The following is a 20,334-nucleotide window of genomic DNA, read 5'->3' on the forward strand; positions in this document are numbered from 1 at the left end:
TAAACAGTTAGGCATTTCATATATAGTAATATGGGAGGCCTCAAAAGTTGCAGTCATGTTGGATAAATTCAAAAATTTACAAAACGTAGAAGGCCACCGTTGCACGTACCGAGCTGCCTGCTTCCAGCACTATAGCATTACATCATGCTGAGATCGGTCATGGCTTGATGGGCATTTTGCTATGACAACCCTGGGGCCTTCCAGAAGGCCCCCAGTTACTATGGTACCCACACTGCTCTCTGCAATCTCATCGTGGGGGAGCTGTACGGGACCCCCGGAACATCGGTCGCGGCATTTAAAGGGTTAATGGCTCCGATGAGCCGAGCTGTTGCCTCTGGGTTCAGGCTGTAAGAAACAGCTGGCGTCCACGTTGTATGAAGGGAGATCGCCGTGCGATCTGCCTTCATAATACCCCGACTCTGCAGGATATAACTGTACCTCCTGGACAGTTAAGGGGGTAAAGGCATTTTCTACACAAATACTAGATAGGTCATCAATAGTTGATCGGCTTTACACAGAGGTCTGAGCGGAAGCCGAAAACTCTGACCCCTGTGTAGTGGACGGTGCTGGTAATTACAGGTGCAGCTCTCATTAAAATCAATGGTGGTTGTGCCTGCAATTACAAGCTCTTGCTCGGACCCCCTGAATGCTAGGGTGCCCACTATCGCTGCCCCATTAGCTGATTGGCTGCGGAACCTAGTAATGGACCCCAGACGATCAGCTAATGATGACCTAACCTGAGGATAGGTCATCGATAGTCTTTGCGTGGAAAACCTCTTTCATGAAACGGTAACATTTCCATCTTATTACAGTAGCGCGCTATTTACTTTGGATCTGAGAAGTATATTTCAGATCTTGTTCCAAAGACCATCTCTAATTTTTATCAGCTCACTTTATGAAGCTATGACTTGGTTTTGGAACAGAGCTGCTCGCTCATAAATGGCTACATTTGCAATTGATATTTTTGTAAATTTCAAATTTTTTTTTTTTTTTAATTTATTTTTTTTATTGCCTCAAATTTTAAAGGGATTGTCTATTGCCATCATTGTCTGGAGGGGCCGACTAATCAAGCAATAAATACAAATGACTTTTTCATTGCTTTTTATTAATATTTTTTTCTTGGAGTCGTTGCGACCAAAAATGTGCAATTCTGTTTTTTTTTTTTTAATTTTCTAACGAGGTTCACCATGCGAGATAAATATGTTTCGTTAATTGATCGGACTTCTATGAACGCTGCAATACCATATATATTTTTTATTATTATTATGACTACTATGGGAAAAGTGTGGTGTGTTTTTTTTTTTTTTTTTTTTTTTTTTTTTTTTTTTTTTTCCAATTGAACTTTTTTTTTTTTTTGGTCCCCATTGGGCACTTGAACTTGTGATCGTCTTGATTGTTCATACAGTCTAATGTAATACTGTGGTAATACATTATACTGCAATTTGACAGGCAGTCTATTAAGGCTCCCAGCTGTCATGGCAACTAAATACCACACTGCAATCACATCGTAGGGGTTTCCGAACTGTGATCGGGGCATTCAAATACTGCTGACAGAATTAGCATTGATCATGGCTGTTGCAGGTGGCTGTCGTCTATCACTTTGTACGGATCCAGCTCCATATAAACCCCACACACCCAGGACGTAACTGTACATCCTGTGGTCTAAGGGGTTAAAGTGGTTGTCCCAAGATACTTTCATTGCCTATCCACAGGATCGGTGATAATACTCTGTTTAGTGAGGGTCTCACCGCTGAGATCTCCAATGATCCCGAGAAATGGGTCCCATTTCCCGCTCCCTCCCTACTGTGGGCTCGCTGGACCACCCACTGTAAGGAGCTTGGAGCACACTGTGGGTGGGAGAAGTGACCCTACTGGGATAAGAAAAGGGGGACATGGGATCGTGGGGTCTCAGCGGTGAAACCCCAACGATCAGACTTTATCACCTCTTTTGGTACAACCCCTTTAAGACTCTACAATACAAAATATAGGGTAAAACAACAAAAAAAACTACAACACCGCGAATCTACCGCAAGCCGGCTCTACTGACTGTAGACTGGACTGTTATTTAGTGATGGAGATATTGAAGGTCTCTTTCAGTGTAATATTTTTTTTTTTATTTTCCCCCCCCCCCCCCCCCCCAAAAGTCTAATCTATTTGGTGTTAATATTCTTCATCTGTTGCTCGCAGGTAAATATCGGGTCACCCAGCCAGAGGCGATTTAATTACGCTGTAGTTGTCGCACAATTTATGGCCCTCTATATCATTTGTAAATTGCATACATAAAAATTAAGTCCGGCTGAGAAGCAAGATAAAGTAAGAATAATTGGGGGAAGCATTAATGTTCTGATAAACGGTCTAATTTTAATTAACTACATTCAGGGAACGACTCCCTTTACCCGTGGAGCAGATGTGCTACTAGTGCCGGATTCTTGATCGATGACCAGCATTGTTTACAGTACTAGAACGCCAGGGTCCATCCAAGTGACGGAGCGCCTAACCCACCGTCACAACGCCATGTTCCTAGTATAAGCAGGATTGCTTACCTTGTATCTAAAATTATCTTTCCGTTTTGCTATGTTCAGCATGGTATGGGTGAGATCCAGCTGAATGACCAATCTTTGTTGGTGACTGCTGCACATAGAGAAGTAGGGACTGTAAGTTTCATGTTCTACAATAGACGGACGCTATAAATATGGTGGTCACGCCGGTCATCATTTTGCCTTCAGTGCAATTGACTTAAAAATCTCAAGATCTCTCCAGAGCAAGGACAAGGAGTAGGTATTGCCTATAGTGCAAATGGGGTGGGAGCACAATCTATGAATTAAATGGGTTGTACCAGAATAGACATCATTTATCCATAGGATAGGTGATAAAAGCAGGATTAGTGGATGTCTCCCCGCAGAGACCTCCACCAATTCTTGGAATGGGGTTCCCGTCTCCCCCTCTTCTCATCACTGTGGGCTTGTTATAGCCACCTACATTGATGTCAGATTGAATCGAAGGTGGTTGGACACGCGTTTCGCAACTCCAAGTATTTCACGGTGGCTGATGGAAAAAACCTATCTCTAGCAGTCCCGTTGAAAATGAAGTGGCACAGCACATTCAATCTCCTCCCTCTGGGGGGTTCAGGGAGCCCACAGTGAGGAAATAAGGGAGGCATGGGAATTCCTGGGAATCGGAGGGGATGTCAGAAGTAAGACCCCCAACAATCAGACTTATATCACCTATCCTATGGATAAATAATAAGTCTGTTCTAGTACAATCCTATTGAGGGGAACCTGTCACGTCCGAACAGCACTATAAACTAAGTTATGATGCTGTTTCCCTGTTGGAGAGTTGGGGGATGTGTTTTTTTTTATTTTTTATGTTCACCCGCTCCCCCACTACTGTCGTGTCCACCGGTGAGGTCCACGCATGGTCTGAAAATCGGACTCTCTTCAGACTATAGTTAGTTTATGGGGCTGTTGGGTGGTGACTGGTTTCCTTTAACCCCTTAATGACACGGCCTATTTTGGCGTTGAGGACCAAGCGATTTTTTTTGTTTGGTTGGTTTTTTTGGGGTTTTTTTTTGGTATTTTTCCATCTCCATTTTTTCAAAAGCCATAACTTTTTTTATTTTTCTGTGGACGTGGCCGTATAAGGGCTTGTTTTTTGCGTAGCGAGCTGTAGTTTTTATCGGTGCCACTTTTGGGTACATAGACTATATCGTAAAACTTTTTTTTTTCTTTTTAATAACAGGGAGAGAAAACGCATCAATTCTGCCATAGATTTTTTTTCTTCTTTTTTTACAGCGTTAATTATGCAGCATAAATGACACACTAAATTTTTTCTGCGGGTCGGTACAGTTACGATACCAAAATTCTTATTTTTTTTTAGGTTTTTACACTTTTTTGCAATAAAAACCCCTTTTTTTTTTGGAAATCTTTTTTTTTTTTTTTTTTTTTTTTTTTTTTTCTCCATAGCTGCATTCAAAGTCCTGTAACTTTTTTATTTTTTTATGTACGGAGCTCTATGAGGGCTTATTTTTTGCTAGATGAGCTGTAGTTTTTATTGGTACCATTTTTTGATCACTTTTATTGCATTTTTTGAAGGCAAAATGCTAAAAATTAGCATTTTGCCTCTGTTTTTTAGCGGTTTTTTTTACGCTTTTTGTCGTACAAAATAAAAAGTATATTCACCTTTTTGTACACTACGTTACAGATGTGTCAATACTCAATATGTGGGGTTTTAATTTTTTTTTACGGTAATATTAGAAAAAGCATAAAGGTTTTGTTTTTTTTACATTTTTCTATTTTTTTACATTTTTCTTTTCTTTTTTTTTTTTTTACACTATTTGAGTCCCTCTGAGGGACTTGCAGCACTATGCCTATGATCGCTGTGATAAGGCATGGCAGGGCTACTGCTCTGCCATGCCTTATCGCTTATACAGCGATCATAGGCAGTGTCTGGCGTCCTGTTGCCATGGTGACAGGCCGGGCTCTCACGATGACATCGCGAGAGCCGGCCGAAGACACAGAGGGAGTGCGCTCCCTCTGTGAACTCTTTCCCTGCCGCGATCTACCTATCCTGCCGGCTCCCGCTGCGGGATCTTATGTGATCTCGCGCTATCCCCAGGACGTACCGGTACGTCCTGTTGCGGGAAGTACCAGTCTCCCAGGACGTACCGGTACGTCCTGGGGAGGAAAGGGGTTAAATTGTGAGCTATTAGGGCCTGGGAGTATACTGTATATTAGATTGTGAGCTCTCAGGATCAGGACACGTACTGTACATTAGATTGTAAGCTCTCAGGATCGGGACATGTACTGTACATTAGATTGTGAGCTCTCAGGATCAGGACATGTACAGTATATTAGATTGTAAGCTCTCAGGATCAGGACATGTACTGTATATTAGATTGTAAGCTCTCAGGATCAGGACATGTACTGTATATTAGATTGTAAGCTCTCAGGATCAGGACACGTACTGTATATTAGATTGTAAGCTCTCAGGATCAGGACATGTACTGTATATTAGATTGTGAGCTCTCAGGATCAGGACATGTACTGTATATTAGATTGTAAGCTCTCAGGATCAGGACATGTACTGTATATTAGATTGTAAGCTCTCAGGATCAGGGCATGTACTGTATATTAGATTGTAAGCTCTCAGGATCAGGGCATGTACTGTATATTAGATTGTAAGCTCTCAGGATCAGGACATGTACTGTATATTAGATTGTAAGCTCTCAGGATCAGGACATGTACTGTATATTAGATTGTGAGCTCTCAGGATCAGGACATGTACAGTATATTAGACTGTAAGCTCTCAGGATCGGGACATGTACTGTACATTAGATTGTGAGCTCTCAGGATCAGGACATGTACTGTATATTAGATTGTAAGCTCTCAGGATCAGGACACGTACTGTATATTAGATTGTAAGCTCTCAGGATCAGGACATGTACTGTATATTAGATTGTGAGCTCTCAGGATCAGGACATGTACTGTATATTAGATTGTAAGCTCTCAGGATCAGGACATGTACTGTATATTAGATTGTAAGCTCTCAGGATCAGGGCATGTACTGTATATTAGATTGTAAGCTCTCAGGATCAGGGCATGTACTGTATATTAGATTGTAAGCTATTAGGATCAGGACATGTACTGTATATTAGATTGTGAGCTCTCAGGATCAGGACATGTACTGTATATTAGATTGTAAGCTCTCAGGATCAGGACATGTACTGTATATTAGATTGTAAGCTATTAGGATCAGGACATGTACTGTATATTAGATTGTAAACTCTCAGGATCGGGACATGTACTGTATATTAGATTGTGAGCTCTCAGGATCAGGACATGGACTGTATATTAGATTGTGAGCTATCAGGACATGTACTGTATATTAGATTGTAAGCTCTTAGGATCGGGAAATGTACTGTATATTAGATTGTAAGCTCTTAGGATCGGGAAATGTACTGTATATTAGATTGTGAGCTCTCAGTATCAGGACATGTACTGTATATTAGATTGTGAGCTCTCAGTATCAGGACATGTACTGTATATTAGATTGTGAGCTATCAGGACATGTACTGTATATTAGATTGTAAGCTCTCTGGATCAGGACATGTACTGTATATTAGATTGTAAGCTCTCTGGATCGGGACATGTACTGTATATTAGATTGTGAGCTCTCAGGATCGGGACGTACTGTATATTAGATTGTGAGCTCTCAGGATCAGGACACGTACTGTATATTAGATTGTGAGCTCTCAGGATCAGGTCATGTACTGTATATTAGATTGTGAGCTCTCAGGATCAGGACATGTACTGTATATTAGATTGTGAGCTCTCAGGATCAAGACATGTTCTGTATATTAGATTGTGAGCTCTCAGGATCAGGACATGTACTGTATATTAGATTGTAAGCTCTCAGGATCGGGACATGTACTGTATATTAGATTGTAAGCTCTCAGGATCAGGACATGTACTGTATATTAGATTGTGAGCTCTCAGGATCGGGACATGTACTGTATATTAGATTGTAAGCTATTAGGATCGGGACATGTACTGTATATTAGATTATAAGCTCTCAGGTTCAGGACATGTACTGTATATTAGATTGTAAGCTCTCAGGATCGGGACATGTACTGTATATTAGATTGTAAGCTCTCAGGATCGGGACATGTACTGTATATTAGATTGTGAGCTATCAGGACATGTACTGTATATTAGATTGTGAGCTCTCAGGATCAGGACATGGACTGTATATTAGATTGTGAGCTATCAGGACATGTACTGTATATTAGATTGTAAGCTCTTAGGATCGGGAAATGTACTGTATATTAGATTGTGAGCTCTCAGTATCAGGACATGTACTGTATATTAGATTGTGAGCTATCAGGACATGTACTGTATATTAGATTGTAAGCTCTCTGGATCAGGACATGTACTGTATATTAGATTGTAAGCTCTCTGGATCGGGACATGTACTGTATATTAGATTGTGAGCTCTCAGGATCGGGACATGTACTGTATATTAGATTGTAAGCTATTAGGATCAGGGCATGTACTGTATATTAGATTGTGAGCTCTCAGGATCAGGACATGTACTGTATATTAGATTGTAAGCTCTCAGGATCGGGACATGTACTGTATATTAGATTGTAAGCTATTAGGATCGGGACATGTACTGTATATTAGATTGTAAGCTATTAGGATCGGGACATGTACTGTATATTAGATTGTAAGCTCTCAGGATCAGGACATGTACTGTATATTAGATTGTGAGCTCTCTGGATCAGGACATGTACTGTATATTAGATTGTGAGCTCTCTGGATCAGGACATGTACTGTATATTAGATTATAAGCTCTCAGGTTCAGGACATGTACTGTATATGAGATTGTAAGCTCTCAGGATCAGGACACGTACTGTATATTAGATTGTAAGCTCTCAGGATCAGGACACGTACTGTATATTAGATTGTAAGCTCTCTGGATCAGGACATGTACTGTATATTAGATTGTAAGCTCTCAGGATCGGGACATGTACTGTATATTAGATTGTAAGCTCTCAGGATCGGGACATGTACTGTATATTAGATTGTAAGCTCTCAGGATCAGGACACGTACTGTATATTAGATTGTAAGCTCTCAGGATCAGGACACGTACTGTATATTAGATTGTAAGCTATCAGGACATGTACTGTATATTAGATTGTAAGCTATTAGGATCGGGACACGTACTGTATATTGGGTTAAACGCTTAAGAAAAAAAAACAGCAGTAGAATGTATGATGACATCACGAGTCACATGATCTTACAGGGCTTAAGACATCTTAGACAGGACATGACATCATAATGGGCCAGACTGTGAAAGTTCTAAAGCAGAAGCATCTTGTGTCAGTTCAGCAGGACAGCCTGGCGAGGACGGGTGCAGGTAAGTAGCTCCTCACTCAGCGCTGAGGCCGTATTCACACATCGTGTAGCCGGGGACAAGTGGTGAAGTTCAGTACTGCACCATTTTCTCCCCCCACATCTCAGCACAGACACCTGTAGGACGTGTTACTTGCTGCGATTATCAGGACAAAATAACTTTAAAAAGAAAGAAATGATCTTTGACCTGATTATATGGAGAATATTTGCCTCTCCAAAAAACAAAATGCGCCATGTGTGAACCCGGACTCACAGGGGTTTCCTATAAAGCTATAGTAGACAGACTGGGTACGGAAGACAGGGAGGTAGCCTGTAGCCGGGGCCTGAAGGTGGTGGGGGGGGTAGCCTGAGGCTAGGGCCTGAAGGTGGTAGGGCAGGTTGCCTGTAGCCGGGCCTAAGAGTGGTGGTGGTGGTGGTGGTGGTGTGGGGGGGGGGGGGGGGTAGCCTGAAGCTGGGGCCTGAGGGTGGTAGGGCAGGTAGCCTGAATCCAGGGCCTGAGGGTGGTAAGGCAGGTAGCCCGAAGCCGGGGCCTCAGAGTGGTAAGGCAGGTAGCCCGAAGCCGGGGCCTCAGAGTGGTAAGGCAGGTAGCCCGAAGCCGGGGCCTCAGAGTGGTAAGGCAGGTAGCCCGAAGCCGGGGCCTCAGAGTGGTAAGGCAGGTAGCCCGAAGCCGGGGCCTCAGAGTGGTAAGGCAGGTAGCCCGAAGCCGGGGCCTCAGAGTGGTAAGGCAGGTAGCCCGAAGCCGGGGCCTCAGGGTGGTAAGGCAGGTAGCCCGAAGCCGGGGCCTCAGGGTGGTAAGGCAGGTAGCCCGAAGCCGGGGCCTCAGGGTGGTAAGGCAGGTAGCCCGAAGCCCGGGCCTCAGGGTGGTAAGGCAGGTAGCCCGAAGCCCGGGCCTCAGGGTGGTAAGGCAGGTAGCCCGAAGCCCGGGCCTCAGGGTGGTAAGGCAGGTAGCCCGAAGCCGGGGCCTCAGGGTGGTAAGGCAGGTAGCCCGAAGCCGGGGCCTCAGGGTGGTAAGGCAGGTAGCCCGAAGCCGGGGCCTCAGGGTGGTAAGGCAGGTAGCCCGAAGCCGGGGCCTCAGGGTGGTAAGGCAGGTAGCCCGAAGCCGGGGCCTCAGGGTGGTAAGGCAGGTAGCCCGAAGCCGGGGCCTCAGGGTGGTAAGGCAGGTAGCCCGAAGCCGGGGCCTCAGGGTGGTAAGGCAGGTAGCCCGAAGCCGGGGCCTCAGGGTGGTAAGGCAGGTAGCCCGAAGCCGGGGCCTCAGGGTGGTAAGGCAGGTAGCCCGAAGCCGGGGCCTCAGGGTGGTAAGGCAGGTAGCCCGAAGCCGGGGCCTCAGGGTGGTAAGGCAGGTAGCCCGAAGCCGGGGCCTCAGGGTGGTAAGGCAGGTAGCCCGAAGCCCGGGCCTCAGGGTGGTAAGGCAGGTAGCCCGAAGCCCGGGCCTCAGGGTGGTAAGGCAGGTAGCCCGAAGCCCGGGCCTCAGGGTGGTAAGGCAGGTAGCCCGAAGCCGGGGCCTCAGGGTGGTAAGGCAGGTAGCCCGAAGCCGGGGCCTCAGGGTGGTAAGGCAGGTAGCCCGAAGCCGGGGCCTCAGGGTGGTAAGGCAGGTAGCCCGAAGCCGGGGCCTCAGGGTGGTAAGGCAGGTAGCCCGAAGCCGGGGCCTCAGGGTGGTAAGGCAGGTAGCCCGAAGCCGGGGCCTCAGGGTGGTAAGGCAGGTAGCCCGAAGCCGGGGCCTCAGGGTGGTAGGGCAGGTAGCCCGAAGCCGGGGCCTCAGGGTGGTAGGGCAGGTAGCCCGAAGCCGGGGCCTCAGGGTGGTAGGGCAGGTAGCCCGAAGCCGGGGCCTCAGGGTGGTAGGGCAGGTAGCCCGAAGCCGGGGCCTCAGGGTGGTAGGGCAGGTAGCCCGAAGCCGGGGCCTCAGGGTGGTAGGGCAGGTAGCCCGAAGCCGGGGCCTCAGGGTGGTAGGGCAGGTAGCCCGAAGCCGGGGCCTCAGGGTGGTAGGGCAGGTAGCCCGAAGCCGGGGCCTCAGGGTGGTAGGGCAGGTAGCCCGAAGCCGGGGCCTCAGGGTGGTAGGGCAGGTAGCCCGAAGCCGGGGCCTCAGGGTGGTAGGGCAGGTAGCCCGAAGCCGGGGCCTCAGGGTGGTAGGGCAGGTAGCCCGAAGCCGGGGCCTCAGGGTGGTAGGGCAGGTAGCCCGAAGCCGGGGCCTCAGGGTGGTAGGGCAGGTAGCCCGAAGCCGGGGCCTCAGGGTGGTAGGGCAGGTAGCCCGAAGCCGGGGCCTGAGGGTGGTAGGGCAGGTAGCCCGAAGCCGGGGCCTCAGGGTGGTAGGGCAGGTAGCCCGAAGCCGGGGCCTGAGGGAGGTAGGGCAGGTAGCCCGAAGCCGGGGCCTGAGGGAGGTAGGGCAGGTAGCCCGAAGCCGGGGCCTGAGGGAGGTAGGGCAGGTAGCCCGAAGCCGGGGCCTGAGGGTGCTAAGGCAGGTAGCCCGAAGCCTGAGGGTGGTAAGGCAGGTATAGGCAGGCTATACTTTCTACTGTATATTAGACTACAGAAGCAGGTTGTGTTTTTCTATTTCTGCACAGCATTAGCTCTCCGGAGTCTATAAGTCCATCTATTCAGCAATATGCAGCAGGACAGATTGGATCCAGGGTGACAGCCGATCGCCACATCTGGGGTCAGGAAGGAATTTTTTGCCCCCCTGAGGTAGAACTCTCCGGGGAGTTTTTTCGCCTTCCTCTGGATCTTTGGGTCCGGTGGCTCTCATCTCAGGACATCGGTGGACTGGTCAGAAGGACCACAGCAAGTTCAGTGGTCTCCACCGGGCCGACATGAGGGTCACTGTGATCATTGCATCATTTATTAAAGGGCCGGTAATATTTAATTACAATGTTGCTTATTGCTTTTCCAATAAAATAGAATTCTATAATCTACATGGCGGTGTTTGTCTTTTGTCTGATTTCCCCTTACACTGCGACCATGATGGAAGTGATCGCTGCAGCCAATATTCCAGAAGTAGTCTTATCCTACATATAGTATAGTCTATCATCTCCCACAGACATGGCGGCAGCTGCTGCAGGGCAGGAACTATAGGGGCTCCATATAGAGATTTGAGAACCTATAACTCCACCTACAGCGATGTCATCATGTCAGCTCCTATCTCCAGTTACACGTGTTATGGGGTTCACTCTCTGATGGGGGCGCTAACATCGTCTGTGTCCTCGCGTCTACACAACAGACTACATGGAAGAGACTGAAGACAAGAAGAGCAACTGAGTACAGAAGACACGGGGGGTCTTGTATGAGAAATAGGAGACAGACTAAGGCCTCATGTCCACAGGCAAAATTGAATTTCGGAATCCGCACAGATAATCCGCAGTTCAATATGCCCATAGACATTCGTTGGGCATAAGCAGGTAATTACATACCTATGGATGTCATATTATCCCGGCGTGCGGATCGCAAACGTGGGATAAAAATCACATCATGCTCAATTTCCTGCGGTTTCCCGCATGAATGGCTTCCATTGAAGTCAATGGAAGCCGCCCGATCCGCAGGCACTGCAGCGGATGACACTGTTGCCGTGATTGTTGGAAGTAATAGTGACACTTATAATAGTTTTTATACCCACTTTGCAGGTTGCAGCCTTCGGGCTCCGTTGTGCCTTTCCCCACCCATCATGCCAAGACTTTTAGCTGCAGGTTTCTGCATGTTAAGAGGTGTTAGACAGGATAGAACAAGGATCTGGCTTTAGGATAAGCCAGGGTTAGTGAAATGAATATGACTCCATGCTCTCTCCTATCCATAGCCATCGTCTGTCGCTCTTTTCACTGTATTCATTTGTCCTCTTTCTCCAGGCTTTATGGATATTAAATGGTTATTTCATAAGCCTAGAGCGAATCAATGAGGCTTTTACTCCAGAAGATAGTTATACGGCATTAATGGCTTATTCAGACGACCATATATCGACCATATATCGGTTGGGTTTTCACGCCCAGCCAATATACGGTGTCCCTCTGTGCAGGGGGAGGAGTCTGGAAGAGCGGGGAGCAGTGCACTGAGCTCCTGCCCCCTCTCCGCCCCTCTGCACTATTTGCAACGTAGCTCCGCCCCCTCTCATTGCTAATTTTTAGCATTTTGCCTCCCAAAAAACGCAATAAAAGTGATAAAAAAAAACGTACAGTATGTACCTAGAGATGAGCGAACGTGCTCGGCCCCGCCCCTTTTTCGCCCGAGTACCGCGATTTTCGAGTACTTCTGTACTCGGGCGAAAAAATTCGGGGGGCGCCGTGGCGGCGCGGGGGGTTGCAGCGGGGAGTGGGGGTGGGAGAGGGAGAGAGAGAGAGGGCTCCCCCCTGTTCCCCGCTGCTACCCCCCGCACCGCCGCGCCTCTCCCCACCCCCTGGCGCCCCCCGAATCTTTACGTGCGAGTACTGAAGCACTCGAAAATGGCGGTACTCGGGTGCGTAAGTACTCATTACGAGTACGTTCGCTCATCTCTATATGTACCCCAAAATAGTACTAATAAAAGCTCGTCCCACAAAAAATGAGCCCTCACAGAGCTCCATCCATGGAAAAATAAAAAAGTTATGGCACTTTGAATGCAGTGAGGGTAGAAAAAAATAATAATTTCCAAAAAAAGGGTTTTTATTGTGGAAAAGTGGAAAAACCTAAAAAAAATAAAAAAAAAAGAATTTTGGTATTGTTGTAACCGTACCGGCCCGCAGAAAAAATGTGTTGTATCATTTATGCTGCATGATTAACGCTTTAAAAAAAAAAAAATCTATGGCAGAATTTATGCGTTTTCTCTCCCTACGATCATAAAAAAAATAATAAAAGTTTTACAATGTAGTCTATGTACCCAAAAATGGTACCAATAAAAACTACAGTTCGCCACGCAAAAAACAAGCCCTTATACGGCCGCGTCGACGGAAAAATAAAAAAGTTATGGCTTTTGAAAAATGGAGATGAAAAAATACCAAAAACCGCTTGGTCCTCAACGGCAAAATAGGCCGTGTCATTAAGGGGTTAATGAACCAACAAAACGTTTTGGCCATTAAGCCACCATGTGCGCAAAACTTCTGAAATGTGTCTGATCAGTTAGAGCTTGTTCACGTCAGCGCCAACCCCGCTAGGGAATTACGTCTCTCCGTTCCATCCTTGTAGCAGAAAAAGGACAAAAACGGAAATGAAATGGAAAGGAAAGCAAACTGAAACTTTTTTTTAGCTACACATGCCGGACTGTGAGACGCTGGGCAGTCATTCACCACGCAGTTGCTCTTCACTTTCTTTACCGGCCTTACACTGGACATGATTGTCCTTTCTCACAGCTGCTGCGGACACTCACGTCAAGTTCATTTTCAGAGGCTTTCCGGACTGAGCAGGTCATATTTAAATACACCGTCCACTCTAGATCTCTGGATGTGTTAGACCTAAGTCACATCTACATGACAGCACTAACTGACCGAATGAATCCATATGACAGAACCCAACAGCACCGAATGGGCCCTACTGACTGTTTCCGTCTGGCATTTTACAAGACCAAATAGTGCTGCATGCATATTCTAGTAGAACCTCCAACACCGATGTGAACACACCTTACCTGTAGCAACATGCACAACCCTGACGTGTTGGCCATATGGATGACATGCCACCAGACTGCGGTGGTAATTTCCTCCATAGTGATGCCACCGCTACAGAGAGAGCAAGTAGAAAGGATAGGCAATGCGTGGGCAGAGAAGAACGATGTTCGCCCATTGAATTCAATGGAGCCGGCAATACAGCCGGCTCCATTGAAAGCAATGGGCTGCTGGCAAACGCTGTATGAATTTTCGGGGAAGGGCTTAAAATATAAGCCCCTCCCTGAAAAGCATCCTGAAAATGTGTAAAAATAAGAAAAAGTGTATACTCACATTTTTGCTGCAGCCGGAGTTCAGCCGCGTCCGGCCGGCAGTTCTCCTGAACTGCTTTGTGCAGTATTCAGCTGGCGGAGATTTAAAATCCCCACCTGCTGAATGGGCTGCCTCTGATTGGTCACAGCCCTCAGCCAATCAGAGGCAGCTCTCACTCACCTATTCATGAATAGGTAAATGAGTGCTGCCTCAGATTGGCTGAGCGCAGGGACCAATCAGAGGCAGCTCTTAGCTCTCATTCAATAGCTGAGAGCTGCCTCTGATTGTCTGAGGGCTGTGACTAATCAGAGGCAGCCCATTCAGCAGACGGGGATTTTAAATCCCCGTCTGCTGAATACTACACAAAGCAGTTCAGGAGAACTGCCATCCGGACGCGGCTGAACTCTGGCTGCAGCAAAAAGGTGAGTATACATTTTTTTTTTACTTTTACACATTTTCAGGATGCTTTTCAGGGAAGGGCTTATATTTTAAGCCATTCCCCGAAAATTCATACAGCGCTTGCCGGCAGCCCATTGCTTTCAAAACGCTGCTAGGTGCAGATTTTTCGGCGAATCGTCGGCCTCGGTCACGCGATTTGTGGATGCGCATCCGTTATGCAATCCGCAAATCGCGCAAAAAAACGCCCATGTGACTGAGGCCTCAGGCTGTGCTGGCAAAATACACCAATTTTACACCTACTTCAAGAGTTTTGAAAGTTGTTCTAAGAAAAGAGCTGCCGTGAAGGTCACTGATTTATTATGGAATGTAAAATATTTCTGTAAATGTGCGCCAGTCATGAGTTAAAAAAACATAAGAAAGAGAAAGGTGTCCAAAGTGCTGGCATTGGGCCATAAACTGCTCATACCAAAGAAGCAATTTTGATGAATTCAGTGCAATTTGTGCCATTTTCAATGACTTGGGAAGCATGCATTCCATGACGCTAATGATGAATTTCCCGTGATATCTTTACATAGACTGTAGCGTTAAAGTTGCATTAAAAGGCGCTCATAGGCTTTACAGGAATTTTCAAAAAAAGAGTCTGCATTCTTTCAAGAAACGGTACTATGCTTCTCATGGAAGACTCTGGTGTGGCAACTGATCACCATACACTTGAATGGAGTTCCGGAAAAAAACAAAGCATATTTTTATTTTCTAATCTCAGAAAACCCCTTGAATGGTAAGAATAACCTGTGCTTATATGATAGCTAATGTGATAACTACCACTTTATTGACTTAAAATAAAGTTGTTGTGATGAAAAATCACTTTCTTCCAATTTACTGTACACTGCCTGTTGTTACTTGAAGTTGACCTCTAGTAATAGAGATAACCAGAAGGATAACAGAACGTTAAAAATAACCCAATGGAGTTGAACAGAAAGCTTCCCAGCATGTGACTCCCCTCCCCTCCATGAGCTTAAGTAGAGAATCTGTAAGAACTGTTCCAGTTCTGTGTCAACTAGTCAATTTATGCATTACTTGGATGACTATTCATTTGAATGGTCGCACTGTAAAGCTACATTTAACCTAAAGGGTCTTTTGTGATTTTTCTTCTTTTTGTAAGGCTTGAATGTGGTATCCCCAGACTTTTTATTCAGGGTTACCAATATCAGATTGGTGGGGGTCCAACATTCGGCACCTCTGCCGATCATGTTTGAATGAGCCGCTGTGCATCGCAACTATCACAGCTCCGTATATTGTGCATTGGTCTAGAATGGTAGTGCAAGCTCAGTCCCATTCACTTGAGATCTATGACCTAAGGTTCAAGGGGTTTTCTCACCATTTAAGATAGCTTCACAGCCACTTTGTTTTTTCCATTTGCTTCTGACCAGGACCTGTGACTGCTGAAGCCAATCACTGGCCACAGCAGTGACCTTCCATAGCCAGTGGTTGGCTGCAATAGTCACATGATCAAGTCAGAAGAAACCAGGAAGTACAGAGTGACTGTGAAGCAATTTTAAGTGATGGCAAAAACCCCTTTAAGATCAATTTTTTTAAAAGTACCAAAATACCCCTTTAACTCTAGGAATTTGGAAGTCTAACAGATAGATGATGCGATAAAGATATATTAAGGTAATCAGTGCAGAATTTTGGATCCTTTTAGATTAGAACAAAATGACAAGAACACTGATTAAAAAAAAGTTCAAAACAAAAAGGCAATAAAAAAATTACATTATAAACACAAAAAATCTTAAAATAATTCCTGAAACATTCATGCCTTCCAATTTTCCGTCACATTCGATTTGTTCCGTGTCAATTAAAGGGGTTGTCCCGCGGCAGCAAGTGGGTCTATACACTTCTGTATGGCCATATTAATGTACTTTGTAATGTACATTGTGCATTAATTATGAGCCATACAGAAGTTATCAAAAGTTTTTTACTTACCTGCTCCGTTGCTAGCGTCCTCGTCTCCATGGTGCCGACTAATTTTCGGCCTCCGATGGCCAAATTAGCCGCGCTTGCGCAGTCCGGGTCTTCTGCTGTATTCAATGGAGCCGCTCGTGCAGAATGCCGGCTCCGTGTAGCTCCGCCCCGTCACGTGCCGATTCCAGCCAATCAGGAGGCTGGAATCGGCAATGGACCGCACAGAAGAGCTGCGGTCCACGGAGGGAGCAGACCCCGGCGGCCATCTTCAGCAGGTGAGTATGAAGACGCCGGACCGCCGGAATTCAGGTAAGCACTCTCCGGTTTGTTTTTTTAACCACTGCATCGGGGTTGTCTCGCGCTGAACGGGGGGGGGGGGGGGGGGGTTAAAAAAAAAAAAAAAAACGTTTCGGCGCGGGACAACCCTTTTAACATTTCTGCACATTATTTTGGTTTCTAAAATAAGCCTTAGCAGCTCGACGTGGAGATACTTTGTAGGTCTCATATATCGAAAGAACAGCGACCGAAAGACCCCTCCAGTGTGTATACCAAGATTTACTTTATCTACACAGGTCCAACATATGTCATAAATCATCTGTTCCCATTCATAATGCAGGACAAGTTTTACACTCCTTGTCCCTTCAAATAAAAGGCACACCAAATTCTAGTTTTGCTATCTTACCACGGGAGATTTCCAAGGGTCGGGTAGGCTCTTTGGTGGTTGGCGATTGGCCATCAGACAGCTGTCAGGTGAAGGGCAGGGTTCTTGGCCTTCACATGAGAGCTGTCTGATGGGCAATCATTAATTTAGTTAACCCCTGCCCCATATCCAAAGCATTTTCATTAGAGATGAGCGAGCACCAAAATGCTCGGGTGCTCGTTACTCGAGACGAACTTTTCGCGATGCTCGAGGGTTCGTTTCGAGTAACGAACCCCATTGAAGTCAATGGGCGACCCGAGCATTTTTGTATATCGCCGATGCTCGCTAAGGTTTTCGTTTGTGAAAATCTGGGCAATTCAAGAAAGTGATGGGAACGACACAGAAACGGATAGGGCAGGCGAGGGGCTACATGTTGGGCTGCATCTCAAGTTCACAGGTCCCACTATTAAGCCACAATAGCGGTAAAGAGTGGCCCCCTCCCAACAACTTTTACTTCTGAAAAGCCCTCATTAGCAATGCATACCTTAGCTAAGCACCACACTACCTCCAACAAAGCACAATCACTGCCTGCATGACACTCCACTGCCACTTCTCCTGGGTTACATGCTGCCCAACCCCCCCACGACCCAGTGTCCACAGCGCACACCAAACTGTCCCTGCCCAGCCTTCAGCTGCCCTTATGCCACGCCACCCTCATGTCTATTTATAAGTGCATCTGCCAGAGGAACCGCAGGCACACACTGCAGAGGGTTGGCACGGCTAGGCAGCGACCCTCTTTAAAAGGGGCGGGCGATAGTCCACAATGCTGTACAGAAGCAATGAGAAATCCAATCCTGTGCCACCTCCATCTGGAGCTGCACACGTGGGCATAGCAATGGGGAACCTATGTGCCACACACTATTCATTCTGTCAAGGTGTCTGCATGCCCCAGTCAGACCGCGGTTTTTTATAAATAGTCACAGGCAGGTACAACTCCGCAATGGGAATTCCGTGTGCACCCACAGCATGGGTGGCTCCCTGGAACTCACCGGCTGTACATAAATGTATCCCATTGCAGTGCCCATCACAGCTGAGGTAACGTCCGATTAAATGCAGGTGGGCTTCGGCCCATACTGCATGCCCAGTCAGACTTGGGTTCTTTAGAAGTGGACACATGCAGTTACAACTCCGTGTGGACCCACAGCATGGGTGGGTGCCAGGAAGCCACTCGCGGTACATAAATACATCCCATTGCAGTGCCCATCACAGCTGAGGTAATAATGTCATGTTTAATGCAGGTGGGCTTCGGCCCACACTGCATGCCCGAGTAAGACTGGGGTTCTTCAGAAGTGGACACATGTTGTTACAACTCCCTGTGGACCCACAGCATGGGTGGCTCCCTGGAACCCACCGGCGGTACATAAATATATCCCATTGCATTGCCCATCACAGCTGAGGTAATAAAGTCATGTTTAATGCAGGTGGGCTTTGGCCCACACTGCATGCCCGAGTCAGACTGGGGTTCTTCAGAAGTGGACACAGATGCATTTACAACTCCCTGTGGACCCACAGCATGGGTGGCTCCCTGGAACTCACCAGCGGTACATAAATATATCCCATTGCAGTGCCCAACACAGCTGATGTAACGTCAGCTGTAATGCAGGTGGGCTAAAAATTCATTTGATTACACTGTAGGCGAGGGCCCCCAAAAATTGGTGTACCAACAGTACTAATGTACCTCAGAAAAATTGCCCATGCCCAACCAAGAGGGCAGGTGAAACCCATTAATCGCTTTGGTTAATGTGGCTTAATTGGTAACTACTAGGCCTGGAGGCAGCCCAGTTAAAATAAAAATTGGTTGAGGTGAAAGTTTCAACGCTTTAATGAGTATTGAAACGTATAAAAATTGTTTATAAAAATTATATGACCGAGCCTTGTGGGCCTAAGAAAAATTGCCCGTTCGGCGTCATTACGTCAGGTTTCAGGAGGAGGAGCAGGAGGAGGAGGAGGAATATTAGACACAGATTGATGAAGCAAAAAGGTCCACGTTTTTGATGGGGATAGAGAACGATGCTTCCATCCGCGGGTGCAGCCTACGGATTGCTTAGGTATCGCTGCTGTCCGCTGGTGAAGAAGAGAAGTCTGGGGAAATCCAGGCTTTGTTCATCTTGATGAGTGTTAGCCTGTCGGCACTGTCGGTTGACAAGCGGCTACGCTTATCTGTGATGATTCCCCCAGCCGCACTAAACACCCTCTCCGACAAGACGCTAGCTGCAGGACAAGCAAGCACCTCCAGGGCATACAGCGCAAGTTCAGGCCGCGTGTCCAGCTTCGACACCCAGTAGTTGTAGGGGGCAGAGGCGTCACGGAGGACGGTCGTGCGATCGGCTACGTACTCCCTCACCATCCTTTTACAGTGCTCCCGCCGACTCAGCCGTGACTGGGGAGCGGTGACACAGTCTTGCTGGGGAGCCATAAAGCTGTCAAGGGCCTTAGAGAGTGTTGCCCTGCCTGTGCTGTACATGCTGCCTGATCTCTGCGCCTCCCCTGCTACCTGGCCCTCGGAACTGCGCCTTCTGCCACTAGCGCTGTCGTATGGGAATTTTACCATCAGTTTGTCCGCCAGGGTCCTGTGGTATAGCAACACTCTCAAACCCCTTTCCTCTTCGGGTATGAGAGTGGAAAGGTTCTCCTTATACCGTGGGTCAAGCAGTGTGTACACCCAGTAATCCGTAGTGGCCAGAATGCGTGTAATGCGAGGGTCACGAGAAAGGCATCCTAAGATGAAGTCAGCCATGTGTGCCAGGGTACCTGTACGCAACACATGGCTGTCCTCATTAGGAAGATCACTTTCAGGATCCTCCTCCTCCTCCATACACGCTGAAAGGATGACAGGCAAGCAGCATGTGTACCGTCAGCAGTGGGCCAAGATGTCTCTTCCCCCTCCTCCTCATCTTCCTCCTCCTCCTCCTCACCGCGCTGAGATATAGACAGGAGGGTGCTCTGACTATCCAGCAACATACTGTCTTCCCCCGGCTCTGTTTCCGAGCGCAAAGCGTCTGCCTTTATGCTTTGCAGGGAACTTCTCAAGAGGCATAGCAGAGGAATGGTGACGCTAATGATTGCAGCATCGCCGCTCACCACCTGGGTAGACTCCTCAAACTTTCCAAGGACCTGGCAGATGTCTGCCAACCAGGCCCACTCTTCTGAAAAGAATTGAGGAGGCTGACTCCCACTGCGCCGCTCATGTTGGAGTTGGTATTCCACTATAGCTCTACGCTGCTCATAGAGCCTGGCCAACATGTGGAGCGTAGAGTTCCACCGTGTGGGCACGTCGCACAGCATTCGGGGCACTGGCAGATTAAACCGATGTTGTAGGGTGCGCAGGGTGGCAGCGTCCGTGTGGGACTTGCGGAAATGTGCGCAGAGCCGGCGCACCTTTCCGAGCAGGTCTGACAAGCGTGGGTAGCTTTTCAGAAAGCGCTGAACCACCAAATTAAAGACGTGGGCCAGGTATGGCACGTGCGTGAGGCTGCCGAGCTGCAGAGCCGCCAC

This window comes from Eleutherodactylus coqui, chromosome 11, assembly GCF_035609145.1.
Source record: "Eleutherodactylus coqui strain aEleCoq1 chromosome 11, aEleCoq1.hap1, whole genome shotgun sequence".
NCBI lineage: Eukaryota > Metazoa > Chordata > Amphibia > Anura > Eleutherodactylidae > Eleutherodactylus > Eleutherodactylus coqui.